General features: G+C 55.4%; 1 long non-coding RNA gene and 1 other non-coding gene across 2 annotated transcripts; both read left to right on the top strand.

Annotated features, from left to right (window-relative positions):
- The first annotated feature begins 1,217 nt into the window (after positions 1–1,217).
- Positions 1,218–5,228, top strand: LOC121040254 (uncharacterized). Its single transcript, XR_005795209.1, has 3 exons — positions 1,218–1,534; positions 4,008–4,836; positions 4,901–5,228. It is a non-coding gene; the product is annotated as an uncharacterized LOC121040254 (long non-coding RNA).
- Positions 5,229–6,203: 975 nt separating this feature from the next.
- On the top strand, positions 6,204–6,308 carry LOC121041178 (U6 spliceosomal RNA). The gene has a single exon (XR_005795603.1). It is a non-coding gene; the product is annotated as a U6 spliceosomal RNA (small nuclear RNA).
- The last annotated feature ends 1,749 nt before the right edge of the window (positions 6,309–8,057 follow it).

The raw sequence follows: 8,057 nt of genomic DNA, 5'->3' as shown, positions 1-8,057 counted from the left end.
CCTCTCTCTCTGCCCCTTCCCTGCTCACATTGTGCACGTATGCACGCATGCACTCTCTCTCTCAAAATTAATAAATAAACTTAAGAAATTAAAAAAAAAGAGTTGTATTTTACTCCATGTAATTTGTCTTAATACAAACCCCTCTGTGAACTCAAACTCATTCCCTTTGCCCTATATATGCTGGAGAGGACCTACGACCCTTGCAGGGGTCCAGATGGGCCCAGAGCTGGCAGGGTGTCTGTGGGGTGGGGGACCCAGGGTCCTGAAGGCATCTCCCCCACAGCCTTCCCCACCTGCCTGTCCTCAGATTTCTGGGAACGGACTCTCTGGGGAGGGGGTTCCTTGAAGCCTCTGGCCTCTGGGGCCACTCTGTCCTCCTGAGACAATAACCACTGCTGTTTATGGGATGCACACTGGGCGCCTGACACTTTGCTGACACTCTGTCCATAGCACAGGAGGGAGGGCCCAGGCTTGGGGGATGGACCCCTTACCCCACCCCCACTCCCCAGCTTTGTCACTGAGAAGCTGAATGACCTAGATGAAGGAGACGGTAAGCAGCATCACGTCTCTGAGCTGAGGCTGCCTCGTCCCCACATGGGCTGTCAGCACCACTGAGAGCAGAATGAAGTGATGTGTGGGGGTCCTCAGTGCCTGGGAGTCACAGCCATCTGAGGCTCTATCCCAGCCCAGGGGATCTGGGGGGCTGGGTGAGGCAGAACCTGGGTGGGGGCCTGAAGGCCGGGCTAGGCTCTGACTGTGGCATTGTGACTTTCTTGCTGTGTGACCGTGGAAGATGGATACATGAATTAATATAAATAAAGCACTGAAGCAGTGTCCACATTGGACCAATGTGTCTGGAGTCCCTGTCTCAGAATTGATTCTCTCCTCTATGACATATGGCCCTTGTTGGCTCTACTTGTCATTACTTCTGTGTCCCCACCCGCTTGCCAGGGACCCTCATCTCTCCCTACCCACAAACGGCAAGCCTCCAAACCCTTCCATTTATCTCAGCTGGGGTTCCCTCCTCTCCAGACTCAGCAACCACGGGACTCAGCAACCTTCCGGGTGGTTTCCATTCCTCCCCGAATTCTCCCAACCCTGCCCTGTCATTTCTGTACCACGTGCACAGTGCGAGGGATCCAGAAGAGAAGGCTGGTTGCCAGGGCAACGGAGGATAAAGCCCTCGCTCTGCCAGGCTGCTGATTGGCTGAGATACGTCCCGCCTCCTGCCATCCTGAGGGTCGGGGGCAGAGGGAAGTGTCTCCTGGTGGGCAGGGAGACCTACCAGTGTGCCTTGCCAGCCCAGGACTGCCCCCTCCCAGCCCCGTCAGAGTCCTGGGCCTGAGAAGCTCTGTCTCCCACGGGAGGCAGTGGCCTCGCCCTTTCTCTGCCTCCAGCACCCAGGGCCGCTGCAGATGGCAGTGTCTCTGGGGACAGCAGCTACGACTGAGTCCACAGGCCGACATTGAGCTGCTCAGGCCGAGGCGGTGCGCTCAGCACAGAGCCCCTGGAACAGGCATCTGCAGGTCGTGAGGTGGGTCTGCGGACAAGCAGGGGGTGGGGGGGAAGGGGCACCGAGTAGTGCCAATGCCTTGGGGGGGCCAGAAAGAGGGGCTCTACGACCCTCACACTGTCCTGGATGGGACTTTGGCTAGAGTGGGGGCTGGAAAATTCCTTATAGATCATCTGGAAACCCCCCCCCTCCCACCTTGTCACTGTGCATGGGGAACCCTGAAGCCCAGAGAGGGTGAGGAGTAGCCCAAGGTCACACAGAGAGCCAGTGAGTGATTTGTCTCAACCAGGAGAAGGTCTAGGGGTCCTCAGTCTGCCCCAGAATGGTTTTTATCGCAGGGCTAGAGAGGTTGGGGGGCCCTAAGCTGGGGTCCACAGATTCACACCATTGCAGCCAAAATTGCTACAACTCTGCCCAAGTTCCTCATTCTCATGTTTAAGCTGCAGGGGGACTGGGGTCCTGCCTGTAGCCAAGGGTGGGACACGAATCTTTTGGCCTCAGTCAGGTTAGTTTGGAGCAGCCTTCCTGCTTGGGAGCCCCCTTTCCCAACTTCCCCTCAACAGGCAACGCCAAGCGATTCTGAACTCTTTGGCTTTCCAGAAAGGCAGATGGTTAGGAGGGCATGACTAGGGCACCTTGAGACATTGTGCTTCGGAATAGCCAACGGGGACCTGGGGGGCCAGGGGCGGGCCCCAGGATGGCTACCCCTGGGAAGCAGCATCTCTCCCCCCCCGCCCCCACCCCGGGGTCACAGCCCGCCTTGAAGACCCACCTGGAAGTAATGGGACAAGGGGAGCTGGGGTTTGGAGACAGAGGTCTGAGGAGCTAGGGCTTGTCTTTACCCTGTCCTGGAGGCCGCTCCATCTGTCCCCTCTCTTCCCTCCCTCAGAAGCCACGGGGGACCTCTGCTCATTTCATTCTGCTCAGGGATCTTTACCCACCCCACAGGACTCAAACCTCAGGCCATCTCAGGGGGTTTAGGGTCCAGCTCTTAGTTCCCTTCCAGTTGGACAACCCAGGGCAAGTCAGTGAACCCGTGTGGGCCTCAGTTTCTTCATCTGTAAAATGTAGCCATTAACACCTACCCCACAGGTCCCGTATAAGGTTTGTGAACACATTCTAAGAATGTTCTCCCTGCTTGGGCAGGCAGAGGTGGGGCTTCTCACCCTACTCCTTTTATATACCTTAGGAAGGGTTTGAGGGTAAGTTAATGGGTCCTGCTTTATCCCATTTCGTAAGAGATGGTCTGTGATCTGGCTTTTGAAGTACGAATAGAGGTTTGCCACCTGAACACAGTACAAAGGAGATTCCGGGGAAACTGAAAGCATATGAAAGATAGAGACTGTATGATACGCAGGTGCACATAGGTGCACATGATGCCAGGTAGGCCAGGAGATGAGGTTGGGGAGGTTGGCAGAGCACAGATGTGGGTATCTCTGGGTCATTCTAAGGGGTCTGTGTGTATGTAACATTTAGGAGGCACCTTGCACCTGCTGCCCTTCACGTTCCTGCTTTCCTGCCACTGGTTCACTGGAAATAATAGGTAATGTTACATGAGTGCTGGTTCTGATGCAGCCTGGTGCTCAAAGCTCTTTAGGCATTATCTTGTTAAACATCCGCAGCCACCTTAAGAAATGGATCCTATTTCTTATCCCCATTTTACAGTTAGGGAAACTGAGGCTCAGAGAGTAAGAACAAACAACGAGGTAGCACGTATTATGTGCCAGGCACTAAATCTGAGTATTTTACATAAATTAACCCACTGAACTGTCACAACAGCCATACGGTCTAGGTGGGTGCTATTTTCATTCGCACTTGCCAGATGTGGAAACTCAAGGCCCAAGGATTTGGGGCCGGTGCTTGTGTCCACAGTCTTATAATTATGATTTGGGGCATGGGCCTGAATTCGAGAGCCTGTGCAGACCCTGTTGATATCAACGAGATCCCCTGGGGATTCGGTGTTTGTTCACCAAACCACATCCTGCCAGGATGTGCGGGTGGCTGGGGACGCACTCATCTGTGAGGGCTTGGCAAGCAGCAGCCTCTGAGACCGCACAGTCAGGGCCGGGAGGGGTGGCAAGGAGGAGGCATAGCCCATGTCGTCCTTTACTGGGTGCTCTGTTAGTGTCCCCTTCCACAGGGGACAATGATGCTGAGGCCCAGAGAGGTTAGGCAACTTGCCTGAGGGCACATAATGCCTGAGAGGGGATTGAACCAGGCCTGGCCTTCAGTTATATATAAGCTTCTGAAAGGGTGGGTAGGAGCCAGCTGGTCCCCCCACCCCCCCCACCCTGTGATGGGGGCAGCTCTGTTCTTGGCAGGGGCAGGGGGCAGGCTGCTGAGCCACTGCCCTCCACTCTCCTGGGCCTCAGCCGTCCCATCTGTAAGGTGATGCTCACACCTCCTGGCTGTGCGAAGCCTGCGCGCCTCCCTCCGGGCTGGCAGGTGGGCCAAGGGGCGCCTCCGCCACCACTCACCGCCCGTGTCTCGGCAGCTGAGGCCGCCGCGATGCCGCACTTCCTGGACTGGTTCGTGCCCGTGTACCTGGTCATCTCCGTGCTCATCCTGGTGGGCTTCGGCGCCTGCATCTACTACTTCGAGCCTGGCCTGCAGGAGGCGCACAAGTGGCGCATGCAGCGCCCCCTGGTGGACCGTGACCTCCGCAAGACCCTGATGGTCCGCGACAACTTGGCCTTCGGAGGCCCAGAGGTCTGAGCTGACCGGCGCCAGGCACCGGGCGCCCTCCCCCGCCTCGCCCAGCCTGGAGACCCTGAGGCAGAGAGAGGACAACGTCTGCTCCTCCGGGCCACCCCTCTGGAGCTGGGCCCTCCCGGCAGAAGCTTCTGGGTGCCCCGGGTGGACACTGGCTGCACCTGCTGAGATAGGGGCACCTGGGTATCTTGAGGTGTCACTGCTGCTGGCCCGGGGCTTGCTTTCCACCTCAAGCCAGTTCTCTCCACACCTGCCCACCCCAGCTCTGGGTTTATCCCCCGCTGGCCTCCAGTGCCTTTGTGCTGCCCAGCACTCTCGCCCCTCGCCTGGAGTCAGGCACCGCTGCCCCTGCCTGTCCTAAGTGTCTAGATTCCCACTTCCCCACTGAATCCCCGGTGACACTCAACAGCCCGCTCCACCCGAGGAGGCAACCTCCCTGCAGCCTCACATGGCAGGCTTCAAAGCTGACCCAAGGGAAAGGCCCTATTTGGAGGGGTGTCTGCTCCTTCCAGTTCAGCCCCACCCCTCTGGACTCAGACTTGGCAATGGTGAGAGTGTGTGACGGGGTGTGCAGAGGGGTGAGACCACAGAGGACGGAGGGGTGTGTGTGTGTGAAAGAGAGACAGAGAGACGAGAGAGAGTCTGGGAGGGGGGAGTGGGGAGGGGGACAGGCAGGTGTGTATGTGTAAGAGGGAGAGCGGGGGCCCCAAGCAGGGCGGGAGGTGGCGGGGACAGGGCGAGCCTGTGATAGGCTGCCCACAGCGGTTCTCACCTCCCTCCCTGTGCCAGGCTTCCCTACTCTCTCCTTCCCCAAGGCCCCTGCCCTGTACTGCAGCCCCCAGCACCATCCCCCTGCCCTCCCAACCCCACCAGGGAGCCCTCCTCCTTTGTGGAACACTGTTGCCTCATTTGGGATGTCGAGTAGCAGCCTGTCTCACTCTCCTCCTCTGGGGCTTCCCTCTTAGTTTCTTGCAATAATAAAGACTTCATGACTATTTCTGCAGGACTGTCTCCTTTCCTGAAGGTAGGGTCATGTCTGTCATCTCACTGGATCTTCATAAAAAAAAAAAAACACATAATAGTGCCATAAAAAACCCTTTGTAGGGATGGGGACACTTATTTCAGAGAGGGTAGGTAAAGTAATTTCTCAGCAGCAGCACTATTGACATTTTAGCCCAGATCATTCTTTTTTTTTATTAAAATTTTATTTTTATTTTTATTTATTTTCAGTGAGAGAGAGACAGAGTGTGAGTGGGGGAGGGGCAGAGAGAGAGGGAGACACAGAATCCGAAGCAGGCTCCAGGCTCTGAGCTGTCAGAGCAGAGCCCAACTCGAGGCTCTAACCCAAGAACCCTGAGATCATGACCTGAGCCGAAGTCAGATGCTTAACTGACTGAGGCACCCAAGTGCCCCTAGCCCAGATCATTCTTTGTTGTGGGAGACTGCCCTGTGTGTTGTGGGATAATGAGCATCTCTGGTTTCCATCCACTAGAAACCAGTAGCTCTCACCCCCTCCCCCTACTTGGGACAACCAAACCAGTAGCTGGAGTACATGAAGCAGAGTACCAGTTAGGATATGGATTCAGGCACAGAGACGCGAAAACAACAGGGCCTTAAACCAAATAGAATGTTCTTTCTCACAGCACCTTTCATGGGAAGTTTTCTGGAGCTGGTCTGATGGCTGGTTCCACACATGTCCAGGGATCTGTGCTTCTCTGTGGCTATTCGCCGTGCCTGGCCTGATGCCTTGGTTGGCAAAATCCAGAGGGCTCGCTTGCACCCCCAGCAGCAAGGTAGGGAGGGAAGTGTGACCCCTTCCTTCCTTGGAGGACACTCCATGATGGCCGTCCCCCTCCCATCCCCTTACATCCTACTGCTCAATACTTAGTCATATGGCTACTTCTAGCTGGAAGGGAGGCTGGGAAGTATATTCTTTAGCTGGGGGGCTGTAGGTTCATTTAAAAGGCCCACCTCCTGTGCTTGCTTTGGCAGTGCATATACTAAAATTAGAACGATACAGAGAGTATTAGCATGGGCCCTTTGCAAGGATGACACACAAATTCATAAAGTGTTCCTTATTTTTGGCACATGCACCTCCATGTTTATAGCAGCATGATCAACAATGGCCTAAGTATGAAAAGAGCCCAAATGCCCATCGATGGATGATTGGATGAAGAGGATGTGGTACATAGATACAATGGAGTATTACTGGGCAATCAAAAAGAATGAAATCTTGCCATTTGCAACTACGTGGATGGAACTGGAGGGTATTATGCTAAGCGAAATTAGTCAGTCAGACAAAGACAAAGATCATATGACTTCACTCATATGAGGACTTTAAGATACAAAACAGATGAACATAAGGGAAGGGAAGCAAAAATAATATAAAAACTGGGAGGGGGACAAAACAGAAGAGACTCTAAATATGGAGAACAAACAGAGGGTTACTGGAGGAGGTGTGGGAGAGGGGATGGGCTAAATGGGGAAGGGGCATTAAGGAATCTACTGAAATCATTGTTGCACTATATGCTAACTAACTTGGATGTAAATTTTAAAAAAAAGTCCACCTCCTTGGGGTGCCTGGGTGGCTCAGTCGGTTAAGCGCCCCACAACTTTTGATTTCAGCTTACGTCATGATCTCCAAGTCTTGAGATCAAGCCCCTCATCGGGCTCTGCACTGGGCGTGGAGCCTGCTGGAGATCTTCTCTTTCCCTCCCCCTCTGCCTGTACCCTGCTCGTGTGTGTGTGTGTGTGTGTGTGTGTGCGTGCGCGCGCTCTCTCTCTCTCTCTCTCTCTCAAAACAAACAAACAAAAACCCAAACGTCTGCCTCCTTGAAAGGGGGAGAACACACGGACACAACTACCATTCTATCGTCATAGGGATTTGCTGAGGTCACAGGGCCGTGGGCTGAGATTTGGACCAGAAATCCTGACCCCAGACCAGGGCTCACTCTTGCACAGGCCCCATCTAAGGAACGAAGGAAGGCAAAGGTGGCCTCGAGGGCTGGAGCTGCTCTTCCTTCAGGGGGCAAACCGGGTCTTGTATACACCATCTTGCAGAGCCGGGCTGGGGTGAGGCCAGAGAGGCGTCTCGGGCTCACACCCAGGTGCCCCCTTCAATCCTGTGCCCTCGGTGCGTCTCTGGCTTCACCCGAGCCCGGCCCTGCTGTGCCTGCCCCTCCGGCAGGGCATTCTGCAGCTTGGAGAGATTTTCCCACCCCCTCTCCGACCACGCGGCTGCCCCTCACTGCCACCCAGCCCTTGTGCAGGCACAAGACACCAAAGTGGAAACAGCTGAAACAAAAGGGTTCGGTTCCAGACTCACACTTGGCTGGAACCCTAGGGCTCAAGGATGTCGCCAGGACATGCCATCTCTCCGTCTGTCTCTTTGTCTCCCTCAGTCCCGGTTTCCTTTGTGCGGGCATTCTCCACCGGGTGGTAAGGTTCCCCTGGGAGTCCCAGGCTCCCACAGCTCTTGGCGCCCTCATTTCAGGGGAGGGCATGCATCTTGTTGCGGTGAAATCTCAGGGGATGAACTCGCATTGGCCCCCAGGGCACATGAGTTGAGGGCGTGGGATGCCCCGATTGCCAGGCAGCTCTGGTGCCCACCACGGCAGCCAGGGGCAGTCAGCCTACTGATCACATGGTCCGAGGAGGGGGGCAGGGGTAGGCAGTGGCAGTTGCCTAAAAGAGGGAACGCGTGCCAGGTGAAAAATAGTGGGACTGAGAATGTTTTACAGAGGAGGAAATAAGTACAGAGAGAAAGAACCCACCCAGGCCATCCAGAGGGTTCCACCACCTGGGTTTGCAGCATGAGGGAGGGGAAGGGTGG

The sequence above is a fragment of the Herpailurus yagouaroundi genome, unplaced genomic scaffold, assembly GCF_014898765.1.
Source record: "Herpailurus yagouaroundi ecotype Mexico unplaced genomic scaffold, PumYag 182, whole genome shotgun sequence".
NCBI lineage: Eukaryota > Metazoa > Chordata > Mammalia > Carnivora > Felidae > Herpailurus > Herpailurus yagouaroundi.
The sequence above is the reverse complement of the archived record's forward strand: the minus strand, read 5'-3'. Positions and strand labels throughout refer to the sequence as shown.